This window comes from Notechis scutatus, chromosome 1 (genome assembly GCF_049901735.1).
Source record: "Notechis scutatus isolate UNSWTSFEM ecotype Mainland chromosome 1, rNotScu1.2, whole genome shotgun sequence".
Taxonomy (NCBI): domain Eukaryota; kingdom Metazoa; phylum Chordata; class Lepidosauria; order Squamata; family Elapidae; genus Notechis; species Notechis scutatus.
In genome coordinates this window covers 77,021,029-77,034,379 of record NC_142009.1, presented here as the reverse complement: position 1 = coordinate 77,034,379, position 13,351 = coordinate 77,021,029, and the positions used below count along the sequence as shown (strand labels likewise).

The 13,351-nt window shown below is 38.7% G+C and overlaps 1 long non-coding RNA gene across 4 annotated transcripts in view; it reads right to left on the bottom strand.

The window, feature by feature from the left end:
* The window catches only part of LOC148132866 (uncharacterized), a 107,702-nt gene that overhangs the window by 90,597 nt on the left and 3,754 nt on the right, over window positions 1-13,351 (bottom strand). For all 4 annotated transcript variants that reach the window (XR_015750139.1, XR_015750146.1, XR_015750142.1 and 1 more), the window contains one exon: window positions 11,420-11,485. This is a non-coding gene — a long non-coding RNA (uncharacterized LOC148132866). The remainder of the gene's footprint in view (window positions 1-11,419; window positions 11,486-13,351) is intronic.

Genomic DNA, 13,351 nt, shown 5'->3' with positions numbered 1-13,351 from the left:
AGCAGAGATGGGAGGTTAGATGACATGAATCAGAATAGATTTTTATTTCAGTTTAAACTGACATATTTTCTTTCTTTCTTTGGTACTTTTTAAGAATGAGGAGGGGAAGGAAAAGTTTATTCCTTTGGTTACTAAGGTAACTCAAATCCTCTTGCCCACCTCAAATATTGTCCAAGCCCAGCATAACTGGCAGATTTCTTCAGAGGAAAGATAATAAGGAGACATTTCAAGTCCAGGCTTAATTTTCTGAAATTCCTATATTTCAAGCAAGTGAGTAAATATGGAAGCAAACAGAAATGGATGCTTTTCTACTGTTCAGTCATGTTCTATTCTTGGAGGTTGCCCTGCAGTTTTCTTGGCAAGTTTTTTCAGAAGTGGTTTGCCATTGCTTTCTTTCTAGGGCTAAGAGAAAGTGGCTGGCCCCAGGTTACCCAGCTGGTTTTGTGCCTAAGGTGGGACTTGGACTCATAGCCTTCCACTTTCTAACTGGAGTAACTAAACTGACTATTTTCAGTATAGTTTCAAGAAATCAGTAAAGTCCAACTCTAACCACTGAATCGCAGGCATCTTCTGGCTAGTTACAATAGGAGTTCTTGATTGCAAGATGAGAAAAAGCAAGGCAATCTGAAATGAGCGTGTGTAAAATGTTAAGGAATCTGTGCTGACTAAAAAAAAAACACCAAAATGAAGACATGATTCATCAGAAATATATAAAGGAATAAACTCATGACATTATTTTTGGATATCCACTGGTCTATATATATCTGGACTGATTGTGATTTAATTACTATAATATAGTTTGTGTGATGCTGCCCTTGAAAATACTTTAAAAATTCCTAAAAATTCTAAATGGTAGATTTTGTGAATCCAAAGAACAATGCTCTGATCCATCTCAACTCATCTCTGATTCAATCCTTATATGGCCACTCTCTTGAACCAAACTGTAGGTTACTCACAACTCATTCCAGGGCGTACTGTTTGAGGGTATTTGCAGTGAGATATAAATGTGGATGGATCTTTATACCTGTGTTTCTTGATCTTGAAAGTAGTACCAGTATAGAAACTTTACTTTCATCTTTGAATTTCTTTACCTGGATCAAAATGCTGTTAGCTATATTTCAATGTACTTACCTTTCATCTTCCCCAATCTGATGCCCCTTGTTGTACTGACCATCTCAAAATCACCCCAGTGCTACTTTTTTGTTAGTTCATACATATAGAAACAAATGCTGTTTATATTGTTTACTATTCACTTTCTGAACTAAAGCTTCCAGTTGTTCACATATTCACACACCTACAGAATGAATCCTTTCCCAACTTGAGTCTAGCTGGCAGCTAGACTAATTGGAGTACCAAAAGAATTGGGATAGTACTTTATCAGAAATGGTGTAGGGTCTCCTGCTTGGGTGAGGGATTGGACTAGATGACCTACAAGGACCCTTCCAACTCTGTTAAAAAACTTTTCTCCTTTCAGAAAAAACTGCAGTGCAAATATAATACAAACTTGCAAGGACAACAATCCCATACATTTTTACACTTCCCAGCTTGACCATTCCCATATTAACGCTTTACTCACAACTGCCTGAATGCCTCATTTCATCCAGTTCACATGAGATTATTTGGAGAATAAGATGTTACATCTTTTCATTCTGGAAGGTATCCACGTGCTGCTTAAGCTGAAAGCTTCATGGGCAATTTTCTGCATTTTGGCCTTTTGATTTGAATGAACTCTACATGTTTCATCTTTCATACATCTCTATTCACAAAAATACATGGCTGGAATTCCTGGGAATCGTAGTGCCAGATTTCTGCAGAGCTGCCATATTCAAGGCAATAGGCAGACACAATTATAATTTGTAGCAAGTTTATAAAACTATACCAAATATTATTTGTATAGTGATATTGTATAGTGCTATTATTTGCCCAGAAAGGAAAAGCAGAACCACATTTACCACAATAAAGCCATAATAGAGACAGAATTCCGGAATAAACAATAAACTATAAGTTATAAACCTTGAACATTTTTGATGAGGGAGCAAATTATTTATGAAGAATAAATGACCGATACCAACTGAAAAGAAGTTCTTGATTTATCAGCACTGTGGTCCTTGATATTGGCAAATTGCTCTGTTGAATTAGGGGGTGTGAAGAAGACATGTATCTTTTCCCGATAATGTCTCACTGCTATAACAGCTTTATGCACAAATGATTGTGATAGAAGAAAGGCCAAATAAGGGACAATTCTCCTATCAGCAGGATGGAAAACTGCCTTGCAGCTTCCCAATCCATCAGTTTTCTGTGGCTGTCAAAGCTATTTCTGTTGGAATTTATCATTTGATATCATCTGTGAAAGTCTGACTCACAGACGAACACTATACAGAAGCCTGATGATGGCAGATGAGATTCTGCCGAAACGTTGCTACAACTTTAAAAGCACAACTATAATGACATGGGAAAATACCCAAACAAAGCTGAATACCATATATATATGTATGTATATATGTATGTATGTATGTATATATGTATGTATCTTTGGTTATTCGGGTTTTCTCCGCGTAAAATTGGAAGTATCTAGGCAATGTTTTGATGAAGTCTCATTCATCCTCTTCAGGCTTGTGTCTTCGGCTTTGTGCTTCTCGAGAAGCACAAAGCCAAGACAAGCCTGAAGAGGATGAATGAGACTTCATCAAACGTTGCCTAGATACTTCCAATTTTACGTGGAGAAAAACCGAATAACTAAAGATCCACATACAAATACCCGTGAAAACCTCAGAAAACAAATATATATATATGTATATATATATGTATATGTATATGTATATATGTGTGTGTGTGTGTGTGTGTATATATATATATATGGATCTTTGGTTATTCGGGTTTTCTCCCGCGTAAGATTTAAAGTATCTAGGCAACGTTTCGATGAAGTCTCATTCATCATCTTCAGGCTTGCTTCTTTGGCTCTGTGCTTCTCAGAGTGATGTGAGCTTTCAGCTGCTTCTTCCTTCTAACTGCCAGTGGGGTGTGACTTGACTGGGTGGGGGCTTGGCTGCGTTCCGATTGGCTTCCGATTGAGCGCGTGCCCCACCAGCATCTGCACACCCCACTGGCAGTTAGAAGGAAGAAGCAGCTAACTCACATCACTCTGAGAAGCACAGCAGCTCGAAGCAAGCCTGAAGATGATGAATGAGACTTCATCGGCGTTGCCTGATATCTTTGAATTAGACTAAGAAGATCACATACCAAAGATCCACCTAGAAATACCTCAGAAAACTATATATATATATATATATATATATATATATATATATATATATATATATATATATATATATATATATATATATATATATATATGTTTTCTTAAGTTTTGCGGTACTACATGTATGGTGTTCGGCTTGGTTCGTATTTTCCCACGTCATTGTAGTTCTTTAAAGTTGTAGCAACGCTTCAGCAGAATCTCATCTGCCATCATCAGGCTTCTGTATTGTGTCCGTCTGTGAGTCAGACTTTACAGTAGTTTCAGATTTGAATTTGGGGCAGCCTATTGCTGTGCCAGAATGGTTTTTCTTCATCCTGATTGGTTGGGAGTCTTGGTCTGTGTTTATTGGTCTCGGAGTTTGCTGTGTTCTGCTTGATTGGTGTCTCTAATATCTTCTGTCTGTTTTTGGCTCTTTTTGTATCTTGATTGGCTGGCAGCATTGTGTTGCTTTAATGGAGGCCTTTAGTGCAGCTTGGCTTGGGTAAATGGACGGCTATCATTAGTTAGGAAGCTGGGTTTCATCTGGGTGCCTGGTTGGGGTGTGTTTGAGCTGGAGGTATCAGGGGATCTGTTTGTGCCCAGGTGTTTGCCTGGCTTGTGGTGTGGAGATTTTTGTTTGTGAGTGCAGGCTTCCAAATGATTGACAGCCTGGTGGAATCATCTCTTCTGTTCATGCTTTCTGGTCTTTTTCAATCTCTATGGCTTCTCTGATGATTCTGTGATTAGGGTTTTCTATAGTGGCCAGGGTTTTGGTGCCATTGAAGTTGATGCTATGACCTGTGGCTTCCATGTGTTGGACTAGTGAGGAAGTGTGTTCCAGCTTTTTGACTGCATTTTGTGTTCATCCAGGCGGGTGCTTATTCTTCTATTGGTCTGTCCAATGTATGTGGCCGGGCATGATGCACAGGGGACTTCGTATATGCCTTGGTTTTCCAGGTCAATTTTATCTTTGGGGTTGCTAAGGATGGCTGCTATTTTCTGTCTGTTTTGAAGGCAGTCCTGATGTGATGTCTGTGTAGTACCTTACTAATTTTGTCTGTAGTACCTCTTATGTAGGGCAGGACAGCTGTTCCATAGGTCTGTTCATCTTCTGGGTCTCTATTATGTTTCAGTGTGTTTTTGTGGATCAAGCTGGTGATTTTGCTTTTGTGGAAGCCGTTGGCTGTCAGTACTTTAGTCAGGGTGCATAGTTCAGTCTTAATGTGTGTCTTGTCTGCCAGGCGTTTGGTTCTGGTAATTAGTGTTTTAGCCACGGAGTTTATCTGTGCTGGGTGGTGGTGGGATTGGGCGTTGAGGTAGCGGTTGGTGTGGGTTTTCTTCTGGTATATGGTGTGTCCTAGTGTGCCATCTGTTTTTGTAGATTAGTACATCTAGGAATGGTAGTTGTTTGTTTGTTTCTGTTTCCATGGTGAACTTGATTTTGGGGTGTGCGCTGTTTAGGTGTGTTAGGAAATTGTTTAGGTTTTCTTGTCCATGGGGCCAAATCACGAATGTGTCATCGATGTATCTTAACCATAGTTTGGGTTTGAGGGTGGCATTGGCCAGGGCTCTGGATTCGAATTCTTCCATGAACAGGTTTGCAATGACAGGTGACAGTGGTGATCCCATGGGAGCTCCTTCTATTTGTTTGTATCTTTGTCCTTTGTATATGAAATATGTGTTGGTTAAGCAGTGTTCTGTTAGTTCCATGAGGTGTTTAGCTGGTTGGTATTTATTTTTGATGATTTCAAGGGTCTCTTTTATCGGGACTTGAGTGAATAGTGAAACCACGTCAAAACTTACAAGCAGATCTTCTTGCTCCACGTGTAGATCTTTGATCATTTCAAGAAGTGGTATGAGTTTTTACATGAGAAGCTGCTGTTTCAGCATGGGGCTGTAGCTCTTTTGCTAGGTGTTTAGCTAGGTTTTGTAGTGGTGCTCCTCTGGAGCTGACTATGGGTCTGAGAGGTATGCCTTCTTTGTGTATTTTTGGGAGGCCGTATAGTTTGGGGCATCTGGAAGATTTCTCTCTGGGTATGATCATGTGTTGGATCTCTTTGCTTATGTGGCTGGTTATAATTTTCTTCTTGGTTAATTTTTCCAGATATGTGGTTGGGTCAGTGTTTATGGGTTTGTATGTGGAGTCTTGGAGTAGGTCTGTCAATTTTGTTTCGTAGTCTTTTCTGTCCATTACTACAGTGGCATTCCCTTTGTCTGCTGGGAGGATGATTATGCTGCTATCTCTTTTCAGGGTTTGTAGTGCTTTGATTTCATTTTTCTGTAAGTTGCTTTTTGGTGGTTTGCTTGTGCATAAGATGTTGGTAACTTGGTGTCTTATTTTATCAGCTTCATCTGTATTTAATTTAGTTAGGCTGGATTCTACTGCACATATGATGGATTCTGTGGGGATTTTTTGGGGTGCTATAGCATAATTGAATCCTTTGGTTAGGACATCTGTTTCTGTTTTGGTGAGTTCTCTGTTGGAAACGTTGTGCACTAATTGTTTCAGGTGTTGTTGTGAGTTGTTGGGGGTTTTCTTGTCATGTTCTAATTTCTTTAATTTTTTTCAATAATTTTTCCTGTTTGTAAATACCTTCAGAATCAGCTCTCCAAGTTGTAAGTTGTTTTATCTTGTCCCAAAGTAGAGGTGGATTTTGCTGCTCAGTTCCAGGTGTAGTGCTAGCAAATCTTTGTTTAACTGATCTAATCGGAATCTCTTACTGTGGAGCTCGTTCCGTAGTAAAGCCATTTCAGTTCTTTTCAGGATACGTTTAGTGGCTGCTGTGCTTTGATGAAATGTTAATTTGAAGCAGGTTGGTGTAGTATTGTTGTCTCTGCAGCTGCGTGGAATTGGAGGTCACATAGTATTCCTGCTCTTTTAATTTCCAGTTTCTCGTAGGTTTTGATCTGGCTGTTTATTTCCTCCCGTAGAGGTTTGATATTTGTTTTCTTAAGTTTTCGCGGTACTTACATGTATGGTGTTCGGCTTGGTTCGGGTATTTTCCCACGTCATTGTAGTTCTTTTAAAGTTGTAGCAACGTTTCAGCAGAATCTCATCTGCCATCATCAGGCTTCTGTATTGTGTCCGTCTGTGAGTCAGACTTTTACAGTAGTTTCAGATTTGAATTTGGGGCAGCCTATTGCTGTGCCAGAATGGTTTTTCTTCATCCTGATTGGTTGGGAGTCTTGGTCTGTGTTTATTGGTCTCGGAGTTTGCTGTGTTCTGCTTGATTGGTGTCTCTAATATCTTCTGTCTGTTTTTGGCTCTTTTTGTATCTTGATTGGCTGGCAGCATTGTGTTGCTTTAATGGAGGCCTTTAGTGCAGCTTGGCTTCGGGTAAATGGACGGCTATCATTAGTTAGGAAGCTGGGTTTCATCTGGGTGCCTGGTTTGGCAGAAAAGAAATACAATAACAAGAATTAGTTCTATATTACCCTGTATTGTGCCACTGAGAAATATCTCACCAAGACAAGGTGCTGGGGCTATCTATATTCCCACGAGGACAGAGACCATTTGGGCATCTGTGGGAAGCAGCGGTATTTCTTTCTATCTCAAAATGGTAGTAAGACTGAAAGCAAGCAAGCACTGTGATTCATTGTCTTCAAGATAATATCTGGTCTTTTCCTGAATAGTCACATGAGGACAAACGAGACAGAACAGACCTGGGGCAAGGAATTAACTCATCAGAGATTTGCAGAGACACCCCGCCCCCACAAGTGCACTTTGTTGCAAATGGTTGAGCTTCTTTTCCTCAATACTTATTCATTTAAAGGGGCAACACATATTGTTTTCAGGAGGGTTTTTTTGTTTTGTTTTTTGTTTTGCCTTCCACATCAATTCCTTACAGGCTTGCAGGAATAGGTATGTCTAGTGCAGAAGTGGTATTCAGCAGGTTCTGACCAGTTCTGGAGAACCGGTAGCTGAAATTTTGAGTAGTTTGGAGAACTTGCAAATACCACCTCTGACTGGCCCCGCCCCCATCTATTCTCTGCCTCCCGAGCCCCAGCTGATCGGCTGGGTCTTCTTTTGTTGCCCTGCACAGGAGAATGGAGCTGGAAAGCAGGTTAGTGGGGTGGGGAGGAAATGGAGATTTTGCAGTATCCTTCCCTGCCAAGCCACACCTACAGAACTGGTAGTAAAAAAAATTGAATCCCACCACTGGTCTAGTGCAATGAAAAGAAGGATTAGGGGTGACATGATAGAAGTGTTCCAATATCTAAAGGGCTGCCACAAAGAAGATGAGCTCAACCTATTCTCCAAAGCACCTGAGGGTAGGACAAGAAGCAACGGGTGGAAACTAATCAAGGAAGAACCTGGAAATAAGGAGATACTTCCTGACAGAACAATTAATCAGTAGAAGGGCTTGCCTTTAGAAGTTATGGGTGCTCCATCAGTAGAGATTTTCAGAAAACTATTTGCCTGAAACACCTGCTTAAGGAGTGGGTTGCATTAGAAAACCTCCAAGGTCCCTTCCAACTCTGTTCTTCTGTTACTTTGCCTGAAATAGAAATACTCATGGATTACACACACTTTGAAACACAAATTAGGTTTGGTTCTGCAACCCAACAAGACAAACACAGACTTCAGAGAGTAATTACGACTGCAGAAAAAAACTACTACCAACCTACCTTCCATTGAGGACCTGTATACTGCACCAGTCAAAAAAGAGGGCTGGGAAAATACTGTATTTACTGGCCCTTCACATCCTGGACATAAACTGTTTCAACTCCTATCCTCAAAACGACACTATAGACTGCACACCAGAACAAGTAGACACAAGGACAGTTTTTCCCAGAACACCACCTTTCTGCTAAACAAATAATTCCCCCAAAACTGTCAAATATTTACTAAGTCTGCATTACTATTACTATTAATCCTCCCATCCTTCCTTTCACCCATCTCATCCCACTTATGACTGTATGACTGTAACTGTCGCTTGTATTCTAACGATTTTTATTGACTGTTTCCTAGTATGATTTGATTGCTTATTGTACCCCATGACTATTATTAAATACCTTATGATTCTTGACTCTTGACAAATGTACCTTTTCTTTTTTGTACGCTGAGAGCATTTGCACCAAGACAAATTCCTTGTGTGTCCAATCACACTTGGCCAATAAAGAATTCTATTCTATTAAACTATAGTATGAGAAGATGCAGTTCATTAATATGGAGCCCATTAAATGGCTTATATGAATACAGGTTGTCACCAGAATAGGGTAGGGGGCTATTATTTTATTATTTTGTATTATTTTATTATTTTTATTTTTACATGATATTTTTATATTTGTTTAAGCCGCCTTAAGTTGCCATGGGCAAATGGGCGGCAATATAAATTTTCTAAAATAAATAAATAAATAATGACCCTTAAATGATGCCTCCGGAGGAGCCATCTGAGATCAGATTTCTTTTGATAAGGCTGGCCCTGTTTCTAACACTGGACTGTTTACTGTATGACGGCAAGTCATTTTCCAAATACTTCACAGAATCCAGATCTTGTTCTCTCCTTGAACCTGGAGTTTACACTCTAACTACAGGCCCTCTTGCTTTTTCCCCACCACAGAAATAAATAGAATCCACCAACTGACACAAATCTTTGCCATAGCAGGAGTCTTTTTTTTAAAAAAAAAATTGCCTACAGATTAGTGTTTATACAACCTGTCAGAGACTGAAGCCACAAAGATGATGGAAAGTTTTCTCCAGCTGTGTGAAACCAACCTTTTGTCTAGCATCAAAACCAGCTGGAGAGAAACTCTTGACAGGTTGTTTATCTTAGCAGACAATCCCCCCTATTCGAGGGCTCATCACTATTCTTGCTTGTTAAAAAACATAAAGTCTCCTCTGTGCTTCCTAATTTTGCTTCAGAAGAACCTTTACCGTCATACCCCCAACAGGAAGGGAAGCTGCCTCAGACACAAAATAATTTGCTATCTTTGCCTGATCGCAAAAGTACATTTAGGATGGAGAGAAACGTAGACTTATACGGCAAAATATTGGGATATTAAATACTGTTCTGAGATTGTACCGTGTCTTAAAAAACAACCATTACTTTGAAAAGGCTTGTATCTTGATACAGTAAATAATATGCCAGACTGATAGCACTGGATAGTAAAGTGACTAATTTACACAAAGGAGGTTTTTCTTCTTCTTCTCCTCAGATGTGAAACACATCCATTTATTCACCAAACCACAAACATGCTCGCCCTTTGAATGAGTAAGAAAATGGGTGCAAAATACTAGAAGGTGTAATAAGAATTCTGTTTCTTTTTAATAGTTGTTTTTATTGAAGATCATAATTACACCAGTAAAAACTAATACAATCTAAAACATATATATAAAATAATAGAAATAATAGAAAGTGCAGCAAAAAGAGGAAAAAATAGAGAATGGAGAAGAGGAAAAGAAAAGCAAGAATATAATAAAGAAAATATATATCTAAGGAAGTGACTTCTAAACCTCAAGGTAATTTATCCCCTCCTTGTAAAATGTACAAAATGATCTCTTCTTCTCATTTTCATCTCTTATCTATAAAGAAATCTAGCACACAGGCATTTCAGTCTGAGTGTCAGCAAAAGTCCATCAAGGTTTACCAGAAATAACAACTCCTCTATTATCAGTCAACCTCGCTCAAATAAACCAACTTTATATTCCTTCCTTGCCTCTAACAATTTTAATCATTATTCCATTCAAATAACATCACAGAACTTAATTTCTTTTTTATTTTTTGTCCCTTTCTCACAAGATTCCTCTAACCAGCTTCTTCTATAAATTCAATATAGGTCACTCTCTTAGTTTATTGTTTCTATATTCCTTTTAATTATTAAAATGTCAGCCAGTCTCTTTTGTATGTCCAGTATAATATCTTTTTCCATATAATTCTTCTAGCCTATCATTTGTAAATGTACTTTCAACTCAGTCTCAGTCTTGTCAGGTAAAACCTGTTCCTCTTCCGTAATATCTTTTAGACACAGTTTCTCCATAGAGGCAGATGTCTGTGTTGACAATATTAATACCAACTTCAGGGACCATTTTTTTTTAAAAAAAATGCTTTAATATGTTCAATGTTAGAATTTACTTCATTCTGTAATTGTAGGATTGAATATTCTTTTAATTACAGGTAATCCTTGACTTGCCAGCATAATTGAGCCCAAATTTTTTGTTGCTAAGTGAGAGATTTGTTAAGTGAGTTTTGCCCCATTTTATGACATTTCTTGCCATATTTGTTAAGTGAATCACTGCAGTAATTAAATTAGTAATATGATTGCTAAGGGAATCTGGCTTCCTCATTGACTTTGCTTGTCAGAAGGTTGCAAAAGATGATCATATGACCCCAGGACACTACAACAATCATAAATATGAACCAGTTGCAAACATCCAAATGTCACCATGGGCGATTTTGCAATGGTTATAAGTGCGAAAAATGGTCATATTTTTCAGTGCCGTTGTAATTTTCAACAGTAACTAAATGAACTGTTGTAAGTCGAGGACCACCTGTACAATCTTTAGTTCCCTCTAATGTCCAGTTTTTAACATTTTATTTTTTTAAAAAAAATCAAAACAAAGGCATTTTCTATGGGTAGGATACATTATAATTAATTCAAAATTCTTGTTTCAAATTTATTTGGCCCCCTAGTCCATTTGTAACTTTCTAAAATCAAAGTTTTAATCAGATTTTTTTGTTTATTCCAAAAGAAAGTTCTTCAACCTGTAGTTAAAACTTAATTTTGCTAACGATGGAACACAAACTCAGCTGATGCTGTCAAACTTGATAATACAAAAGTTTCCATTAGCTGAAAAGCAGTTAACAAGCAATTTCCAAAAATGTTTAGAAAAGGAAGTATGGGTTCTTTCAAAAGTGCCAAGTGCAGTTTGAACAAGATAACTATTCCTTAGTCTCCCTGGGCATTAAATCCCTCTGGAGACTTCTACTTTTTGGTCTCCTCATGAAGAGCAATCATCTAGAACAGGGGTCTTCAACGCTGGCCACTTTAAGACTTGTGGACTTCAACTCCCAGAATTCCTCAGCCAGCAAAGCAGTGTAAAGCTGGATGAGGAATTCTGGGAGTTGAAGTCCACAAGTGTTAAAGGGGCCAAGGTTGGCGACCCCTGATCTAGAACACTTGTGGGCAATTTCAAGTCCTTTCCTTGTCCAGAAAAGTTGAAAGAGGTGGTCTACTCACCAGCTGTTTGTTCTTTGCTACAGTCATGGGCTCCTCTTTTTATGGATCCATTTCAGTCTTTCTTCTCTGGCAGAAGAAAGGAGAAGGAATGATAAAGAAATCCTACAAGCCACTGAGAAAAAGAATTAATTAAAAATACAGGTGTTTTTTTCTTCATCCCACTCATTCATCTTTTGTTCAGAACTCAGGAGATAACTTTTGAGCATAGAAGGAAAAATAAGAAAAACAGCCTGAAGAGTCTGTGTGTGCTGGTGTCAGCTTGCACCTAAATCATTTAAGAGTGACAGATGTGGACAATCATCTTCATTCAATTTATATAGGGCTTCTGGGAAGATGAAATGGGACACCTCCCGAATATATGAGCATCTTTGAGAAAAAGCAGGACACTACCTTGATGTATCTACTTAGCCAGGGACCAGAGGACCAAACTTTTTAAACCTCTCCACCCATATGACACTTTGATCTCCATTATCCTTAACTAACTGGAATATATAGAAATTACTCCCATCTTATGCTGGGAGTAGAGGAAAGATGAGGAAAGAAAATTGATATGAATTTTACTGCCCACACAACCTGTCTTTGTCACATCTCAGCAACAAGACCAGATAGCAGTGCTGTCCTTAAACTTTGGGCTACCTGGCTGTTTCAAGACAGAGACTAATAGTCACCCACCTAATATCACCTATTTAAGGAAAAAGTAACCACCAACCATTCTCGAGCATCTGATAGGGCAGGATTGAAGGGGCAAAGTATATTATTTTTACTTAGACTTTTTTTGTTGTGCTTGTGAGAAGCTGACATGGAATAATGTGTAAGATTTTTAGATAGCAGCCACAGAAGTTTATTATTCCTATGTTAACCCCACCCCCACTCCAAACACCTGCCTGAGTGATTGGAAGAATCCATTCAAAACAGACAGCAGGAAGTCTGAATCAAAGAGTTCTCAGTCCTGTTTGTGTTTCTGGATCCTCTCCCCTCACCCCATTTCTCCTTCCACTCAATCTTAATCAACTTTGATCAAGCAAAGAGACTCCTCTTGCCCAAGCCCACACCACATCCATGTATAGGGGGCGTGCATAAGCACACCAACGTGCCTACCATCCCTGTCCTATTGTTTCTTTTTATTTTTCTTATATGTATCCATTTCATGTATTCATAACTATGTTTATCTTATATATTTGTGTGCCTGTTTGTCACACATGCTTCCCTGTTTTAGATTTTCTCAATACATACATACTTCTTGTGCCATATCCATCATTGGATGTTGACAATTATGTTGGCAATCCTATTTTTATCAACAGCTGCACGAAAAAAGTGCTGTTGAGGTATGTGTATATTGTATGTGTGTATATGTTACATACGTACAAACATATACAATGTACACATAGTTCAAATAGGATTTCAGATGGACAAGTCTACCAGTCTTCTGAGAGGATGACATTCCCACATGGCCATTCTACTGAAGCTAAAGCCAAAATAATACCTTGGAGGCCCGGTGCCCAGTGGACAGGGAAAGGGCATTTCTGCAGCAAATTTCCACAGCCAATCAGAGTTGAGTAGAGTTGAGCAGATCACTGTCCTTGAACGCATCATCTAAGTTTCACTCTTAAGGGTCCTTAGTTTGTTGACACAGGAAGTTTTATTCTGGAAAAAAAGAAAAAGAAAACACCACTTCCAATTAAGGTCTCAGTTGTCTAGTAAGGAAATTAGATTGTCTCAGTTGTCTAGTAAGGAAACACCAAAGCACCTCAAAAACAGCAAAGCACCTTCATGCCTCCACAAGCAGGAATGAGAATTAGTTGTTAAACTAATAATTCATTAACCTCCCAATGAAGCTTGGAGAAATTATATCTATCGATAGTGCGTCAGGTAACTATCAAGGGAGGAACAAAGCTTGTAATAACAGTGGGTGCCTCAGTAAAAATGTCAATG